Source organism: Taudactylus pleione, unplaced genomic scaffold, assembly GCF_031769625.1.
Source record: "Taudactylus pleione unplaced genomic scaffold, aTauple2 ptg000726l, whole genome shotgun sequence".
Classification (NCBI taxonomy): Eukaryota; Metazoa; Chordata; class Amphibia; order Anura; family Myobatrachidae; genus Taudactylus; species Taudactylus pleione.
Window position 1 is genome coordinate 1,323,020 of NW_028285128.1, and position 8,911 is coordinate 1,331,930.

The following is an 8,911-nucleotide window of genomic DNA, read 5'->3' on the forward strand; positions in this document are numbered from 1 at the left end:
TCAGAGTAATAGGATATTGGGTTTGCCTGTACGGGTTGAGTCTCCCATATCCAAATATTCCGAAATACACACTATTCCGAAATACGGATTTATTTAGCATGACTGAGATAGTGACACATTTGCTTTTTTGATGATTCAGTGTACACAAACTTTGTTTAAAGCACAACATTATTTAAAATATTGTATAAAATGACCTGCAGGCTGTGTGTATAATGTATGTATAACACATAAATGCATTTTGTGTGTATATTTGGGTCCCATTCCCAAGATATTTCATTATGATATGCAAATGTTCCAAAATACGGAATATTCCGATATCCAAAATACCCCTGGTCCCAAGCATTTTGGATATGGGAGACTCAACCTGTATTACATGTGGCATATTTTTACAAGGAGCAAAATCAGGCCTAGAATTACAGTTCTCCGCTGAAGTGCTCACAAAATAGGAAGAGACGCAATTCCCAGGATAACTTGTACACAAATTAAGTGTTTTTACAGAGTGAATATGGCTCTGCTCTGCCCTACAATGGAAGATAGTAGGGGGGTATATTTACTAAAGTGCGGGTGGAGATGTGGCCCTTAGCAACCAATCAGATTCTACTTATCATTTATCTAGCACCTTCTAGAAGATAGTAGCTAGAATCTGATTGGTTGCTATGGGCAACATCTCCACTTCTAAAAACCCGTTCTTTAGTAAAAATATTCCTAGGACTGCTCTTACCACACTTCTCCTACTGACTGGTGTAAACCTTCTACAAATGCCACCATCTTAACAAGCAAACACATGGTGAAATTCACGGCTCATACGCAAATATACCACCAGTGCCTCTCTGTTCAATAAGGCACTGGACTGCATGGAACTGAATTGAAAGACACAGTACTGATGTGAAAGAACTTCTGGATTAATCTATATTATTTATTGATTTAAGAACCCCTTAATGGATAATAGGTAATTAGATTAACAAGTTCAACAGCTTTTGGATATGCCTGGAAAGATTTGGAAAACATAACAATATAAAGTAGTGAGGAGCACCTTTATAGTATTTGGGTGAGCAAAATCACAATAAGTACTACCTTCAAAAAGAAGAATATTTCTAATCATTTGGATTTTGTTTTAGAAAATGTCAGAAACAAAGTTGCATAACCTTTAGGTAGATGGTGGAATCTCAAGGGACATAACATGCATTATTTGTTATGTTACGGTGGGGCCTATTCATCGATGATTAAGTATTGAACTCAGTGTGAGGGATAGATTACACAGGAGCAATTCATCATTGCTTCGGTGAGGGGACAGCTGTTCCCATAGGAAGGAGCTGTAATCCAAGTGCAAGCGACGTCTGAAGATGGTGCTTGTTCTCGTGAGCAATCTCCGAAAACGCAATGCAATGTAATAGATGAATGGCCCGGTAACTAAAACATGCGGAAACTAGTGCTTCCGCATGGTTACCGGGTCGTTTGATGAATAGGCCCCTGTATGTGAGGAACTACAAATTATTAAATATACAGCTTATTTGTCATCTGATGCAACAATAATTCTTACATTGATAAAAGACTTACGTGTAATCAGAAATGATGCTGAGAAGATTAGTTGATAGGCATTAATTAAGTGGACTTGGGGCCTGATTCAGACCCACTCGCAAGCGCATTGCGCTCGCAAGCGGGTCGATGGTGGCCCAGTGCGCACATGCGGCATGTGCACTGCGCGTGTGCGAGCCCCGGAGCGAGCGCAGAAATCGCTCGCTCCGGGACTCACTACAAAAGGGACGGCTGTCGATGTTGATCGACAGCTCGCACCATTTTGTAGGCGTGGCGGGGGGGTGGCTTCACAAATGGAGGCGTTCCCATGCGAACGCCTGCCATTTGTGGGCAGCCCCATTGACATCACCAGTGATGTCAGTGAGAGAGCTTCCGCACAAGGGTCTCGTCGCAAGGCCGATGGTCGCAACTAAAAAAACAACTAAAAACTAACAAAAAAGCAACTAAAAAAACATTCGCCCGCACTGATTCAGAGCGAGCGCTCGCTTTTTGCGAGAATCAGGCCCTTGGTTCAGTCCTGTTCCGTACAATTATACGGAAGAAATTTTCTCCTGTGTTGGATCGGCTGTTATAAGCTGTACTCAAGTGGTGGTGAGATTTGTGATGACTCTGTTGTTTTCACCATAACCATCAGACAACGGTGCAAGTGTATTTATTACACCCACAAGGCGAGTGTGATTACCAAGTATCAACCGGAAGGATTCACTGTTTATCTCACTTTGATGTATTATTCTTAATCTATTCTTGGTTCAACTTTACAATATAACTAAAGAGTACCTGACTCCAAGAAACCATTACACTGAGGATTTCAAGGGCCACGGGAAACCCCTTTATATAAAACCAGTGTTCTGACCACCTTAAGCTCTTCTCTGCTCTTGATGTCAGACAGTTTGAGGTTGATGTGCATCTCATTCATGTCCTTTATGTTGGAAATATGTGTGCAGTGGTATAGCAGTTATGTACACACCAGCGGAATGACACATCACTACGCACAGCCCAGCTGCTTAACCAAGTGGATGGGTTATTTGGTGTTAAGTGTTGTACAGCTGTACTCACTGTGATACCCTGGTTAGGATGGAGCTGAGCGGGGTTTGATAGACCTCACAAGCCAGTGAGTGTATAATGCAAAAGATATGGTGCAGAGTGATGGAACAGCGGTAATACCAAGTAGTATCACTGGTCTCTGATGACGCTGCGTCCGTCTCCCACTGTGCTACTCTTGCATAGTAACGAGATGGCGCTGTGCATGCACAGTACTGACCTTAGTGGCCATCTTGGATCAGAGAATGAAACCTCCCTGGAGGTACTTTAACTTAAGCATGGAGCCCACTAACAACACATTATAGTTTTATATGTGAGTTTGATAGTTCCCAGAATGAGTGGCACATTACAAGAAGAATTCACTTGTTTTAACTAATGGGCACCCGGAAGGAGCAATTCAATTGTTGCTCCGGTTGGGTGCCATAGATGCCGCCGCCGCCATTTCTGCTCTCACCTTCCTGAGGTGGTGTGCAGAAATGTGCGCTAAGTGCTGGTTTGGACAGCCTAACCACGACTTTAGACAGGTTTAGCTGTTTTACGCAGCTAAAGCCTGTTTCTTTGGGCACGACTTGCGTGATAAAGCATGGGCTCCCAAAAAGAGGCCCTCATTCAGAGGCGGTCGGAGGATGCAAGCGGTCGCTCAGAAACTGGGCGGCCGCTTGCATCCTGACCGGCCGCTTCTGTTTCGGTCGTTAGGCTGTGGGTTAACACCCACAGCTCTAACGACCGCTAGGGTGATGGTCACGATGGTCATTGACCATCGCGACCATCGGGGCTTACGACGAGACCTAGGGTAGGGTCTCACTTGTCGTAAGCCCCAGAGAGCTTCTGGCTCTGTCAGAGCCGGAAGCTCTCCACTGACATCACTAGTGATGTCAGTGGGGCCTCCCCCAAACGGCAGGCGTTCCCATGGGAATGCCTCCGTTTGGGCTGCCACCCCCCCAGCCCGCCTTCCAAACGGGGCGAGCTGTCAATCAACATCGACAGCTCGCCCCCTTTGGAAAGAGACCCACTACGACCGGCGCTGTCGGTCGTAGCGGGTCTCACGCATGCGCACGAAGGAGCCGGCTCCCTCGTGCGCATGCACACTAGACAAACATCGAGGCGGCCGTGCGGTTGTAGACCATACGGCCGCCTCTGAATAAAGCCCTGAATCCTGTATCACACCACAATCTCCCATCATTTTAGACAGAAGATCGGGTGCGATAAGACAATTGAATTGCTTCCTAGTTGCTGGTCTGCGCATGGAGTTACTGTTATAGACCAAACACAGACTGACAGACAGTCTGCAGATTTATTTGGCAGAAACATTTTACATTGGGGGATGCGTAAGCAGGGACAGTTATGTCACAGAAACTGAAATGACTACAGTTTCAGCTTTTTGTCCTGCATTAGGAGACATTGGCCCGTATTCAATTGCTGACGGATGACGTCATTTCGCCCGGCAGAAAAGTTTTGCCGTATGCAATTGCAAACACTTTTCCCATATGCGAAAACGCAATGCAATGTAATAGGTGAAAAAAATTGCCTATGAATAGGTGTCGGAAAAATGTGCAGAATCGCTATTTTGGGGTGCATAGGTGGGGAAACCACTCTGTGACCTTGGCTCAGCCTCCCAAAGGGTAACTGCATGGAAAAAAGTCCTTTTAAAAAAAGCGAAACACCCCAAAAATGTAATTTGAAAAAAGGGGCGAAAAAGTGCAAAGTGGGGGGACAAACTTAAAAAGTAGCGAAAAACACTTTTGGGGGGTCTCAAGTTGGGGTGAGGTGCAGGTGGTTGCAGAAGGGCCGCCGTTTTTTACGTGTTTTTAAACAACAAATTAGCGACTTTTAACTATGCTTACACGCTAAAAATAAGCAAAAAGCTATTCTTCACCACTTCCTCAAAGACGCTAATTCAAAGCATTTGCCATCACTTAAGTACCCCAAATATCTTCAGTAGGGCTAATCGGGGACATCTAGATTGATCCCCAATGTTAGTGCATCTTTTGAGGGGCATCAGGCTGATTTCCACATTTTTGACAGCACTTTCCGCCTGTTTCAGTTTCGCCGGGTAGCGTTTTCGCGTCCTTTGGAATTGCATACGGCGAATCGCGGGGACGCGCGCGAAAATGTTTCTGCACCCAAAACATACGATGTAGGCGAAAAGCGGAAAAGTATCACAGGGGCAAAACTAAATGAATACGGGCCATTGTATTAAAGATGTATTCCTTATTTAGCTGTCTGCAGTGGAGTAGAGCAGGGAGGTAATATTTCACTTTTTAATAATGCTAAAGTGGAATGTCAGATTAACATTAAACAATGCATTATTCCGTCATGAAACTTTTAGTTTTTGGAAGTATTTAACTTTTTAACTGTGATAATCTACTATAAAATAATGTAAATGGTCATAATAGGTTAGTTGTTACTTTATTACTTTTTGTTTTCTAATAAAACTAAATCAAAATTCAGAGTTAGTGCTGCACTTAGGGCTCTATTCATTATCACTTAATTTCTACAAAAGCAGGTGAATATTAACATTTTCACCTGCTTTTGTGGAAATTAAGTTTTCGGTCCATTCATCAAAAAGGTAATGCAGGAAATATAACATACTGTATATCTCCTGCTTACCTTCCTCTGGCGGAATGGCCCGCTGTCCCCATACACTAGTATCACAGATATCTGCTGCTTACCTTCCTCTGGCAGAATGGCCCGCTGTCCTCATACACTAGTATCACAGATATCTCCTGCTTACCTTTCTCTGGCGGAATGGCCCGCTGTCCTCATACACTAGTATCACAGATATCTCCTGCTTACCTTTCTCTGGCGGAATGGCCCGCTGTCCTCATACACTAGTATCACGGATATCTCCTGCTTACCTTTCTCTCCCGGAATGGCCCGCTGTCCTCATACACTAGTATCACAGATATCTCCTGCTTACCTTTCTCTGGCGGAATGGCCCGCTGTCCTCATACACTAGTATCACGGATATCTCCTGCTTACCTTCCTCTGGCGGAATGGCCCGCTGTCCCCATACACTAGTATCACAGATATCTCCTGCTTACCTTTCTCTCCCGGAATGGCCTGCTGTCCTCATACACTAGTATCACAGATATCTCCTGCTTACCTTCCACTGGCAGAATGGCCCATTGTCCCCATACACTAGTATCACTGATATCTCCTGCTTACCTTCCTTTTGCAGAATGGCCCGCTGTCCCCATACACAAGTTACTAGTGTCACAGATATCTCCTGCTTACCTTCCTCTGGCGGAATGGCCCGCTGTCCCCATACACTAGTATCACAGATATCTCCTGCTTACCTTCCTCTGGCGGAATGGCCCGCTGTCCCCATACACTAGTATCACGGATATCTCCTGCTTACCTTCCTCTGGCGGAATGGCCCGCTGTCCCCATACACTAGTATCACAGATATCTCCTGCTTACCTTTCTCTCCCGGAATGGCCTGCTGTCCCCATACACTAGTATGGGGACAGCATTCATCAAGCTCCGAAAATTCAGTATTTTCAGAGATTGACTGTGGGAGCATTCGCCATCTTCAGAAGGTGCTTGCTCCAGCAGCCCGCTCCTCGTCTATGGGAAGGAGTCCCAGGTTGCAAAGAGGGATCCTTTTCAGGTCCCTCCTCCCCTTATCCAACTCCTATCACCAAACATCGGGGCTTTTGTGCGCCTGCATGAATTCTGAGTCCCGCAGACGCACTCGTTTCCAGATCAGCTGTCTCCACGCCAGAGCAATATTGAATTGCTCCGGCGAGTTGAAATGTTAATTATCGGACCCCGATAATTAACATAGTGAATAGAGCCCTTAGGGTTAGCGTCAGGGGTATCCAGATTAAATATCGACAGTGTCTAAATAGACAATCAATAGGTCGACACCAGATGGGCTCAAGGTAATAGGTCCTGTCGAACCTACCTGTCGTAAAAAAGGTCGACTGACAAATGGTCAAATGTGCAAATGGTCGAAATGAACAAATGGTCGGCGGGGACAAATGGTCAACACATGTTTTTCCAACATATTCAAGGTTAGGTTTAGTGTGAGGGTCAGGATTAGGCACTTGCAGGAGGATTAGGGTTAAGCTGCAGATGGGAACGGTTAGGGTTACTAAGGGTACGATTAGGGTTAGGTTTAGGCACTTGGGGGAGGGTTAGGCTTAAACTACAAAAGAAAAAGTAATCCATAATATAAATGAAGCCATCACTGTATAACTGTAATAAAACCCTACAATGTGATTATACTGTAGGAACAGGGCCGGATTATGGGTGGGGCGACCGGGGTGGTCTGGGGGCACTATATAAGGGGCACTGCATAGGGAGACCACTACTGGGGGTACTGCATAAAGGGAACTACTACAGGGGGGACCATTACAGGGGGCACTGCTACTGGGAACATTGCATAAGGGGCACTACTACAGTGAGCATTGCAAGAGGGGCATTACTACAGGAGGCATAAAGGTGCATAGAAAGAAAGAAATGTTCCTAGGGTTTGTTGCCCAGGGGCCCCCACAGACCTTAATCCGGCCCTTTGTATGAAAATGACAGGCAGCTACAGCACATTGCCTACTTCCTGACAGTGTCAGGAGGTGATACAGCGGATACCAATTTCCATGTAACAGTCTTGCTGAGTCTGTGTCAGATTAATCTTTGCTAGTATCAGGCTGTTGGTATCTTGCTGGGTTGTATTAGCATCCACCAGAGCTTTTATTACATCCTGCATGCTTGCTGATTGTCTGGTCGGGAAACAAAAACAAGATTCCCAAATTATCCCACTTACAGTATGACATCCAATGCAAAACAGTGCAGAGCTCTGACAATTGTTAAGGATTCCAAGTAACAGCAATCACAAATACAATGACACTGGTGATTCCTAGGGGTAAATTTACTAAGAATCGAGTTTGGGCGAGTTTGCAAAATCATGCGAGTTTAGTCTGTTTTTCAAACTTGCAAATTTACTAAGACCAAACAGGTGTGAGTTTGGAATTGAGTTTTATCTTCTCACTGTTAAAACTCATGTGAGTTTGCAAACTCGACTAAACTCACCACTGGCGAAACTACTGTAGGAAGTACTTTACATGAAAAAGTTGCAACTCGCAAATTTACAAAGAATCGAGTTTACAATCTGGGGTGAGTTTGTAGCAAACTGACTGATAAATTGATGTTTCAAATAGACCACCTCCTGAGCTGCAAGTTTGGCAGAAACATACACAGATCAGTGTGATTTGTGTATGTTTCTGCATGAATACCTAATATAAAGTGTTTTTTTATTTTAAAAAATTACGTAGGGTCCCCCCAAAAGCCTAACCAGCCCCGGACTTGCCAGTCAGTCCTGGTTCCTAAAATTACGGGAAACAAAATTGAGTAGGGTACCACCGTAATTTAGGAACTAGCACCTGGCTGCAGGGCCAGTCCTGGTTTTAATTATAGGGATAAAAAAATTGCATAGGGGTCCCCCTATAATTAAAACCAGCACCAGGCCCAAAACGGCCGGGCTGTAATGCCACAGCCCGGAGACCCTTTCACCGAAACTCCGTGGCCAAAGCATTATCAGCCCAAGCCAGTCAGGCCAAGCCGGGGATCTCAGGTGAGGTGAGGACCCCCCCAAGAAGGGGTCAATCACCACCCCTCCTGAAACCCCAAGGTTGGTCTGAAGACCGGGGCTTTTCCACGCACCCCTGGAGCCTGGGGTACGTGGGTAATAAAGTGAGAAATATAAGATAACTTGTATTTTACAGTGGGACTTCAGGTGCCAGCATGCCTGCCCTTTGAGACTTGTGGAACCACAAGTGCCAGCAGACAGCCGGCACCCGTACTCCCACTGTAAAATAAATAGTTAACTAAAGACAAGGCACACACACCGTGCCTAGTATAACTTTATTTCATACACCTACCCATTAACACATACAATAAAGAATGTATATTCACCTAGATCCTGGTGCTGCTCTCCGTAGCATCCAGGGTCTTGGTAAAACAAATAAACAAGTTACCCGAACCAGACCAGACAGATATAAGTATATGAGTATATGCTGTTGCATACGCTTACACCTCACGAAATGACAGCTTACCAAAGTCAGCTGTAATTTCTCACGGGGCGCGAGCCAATCAGCGGCCGCTTTACATGTAAAGTGGCCGCTCATTGGCGGATCCCACATGGGTCCCAGCCAATGAGCGGCTGCTACATGTAAAAAGGATTTCACCAAAGTACGCACGTTTATTTTTTTTTCCGCTAAACTATCGTTAGGGGGGCTATCCAAGGGATTCTGTAAGAAATCCCCACATGTTTACCCAAAAATAGGGATTTCGCACAATTTCCCCCTTTTTTAAAATGAAGAAAAGTTTTCTC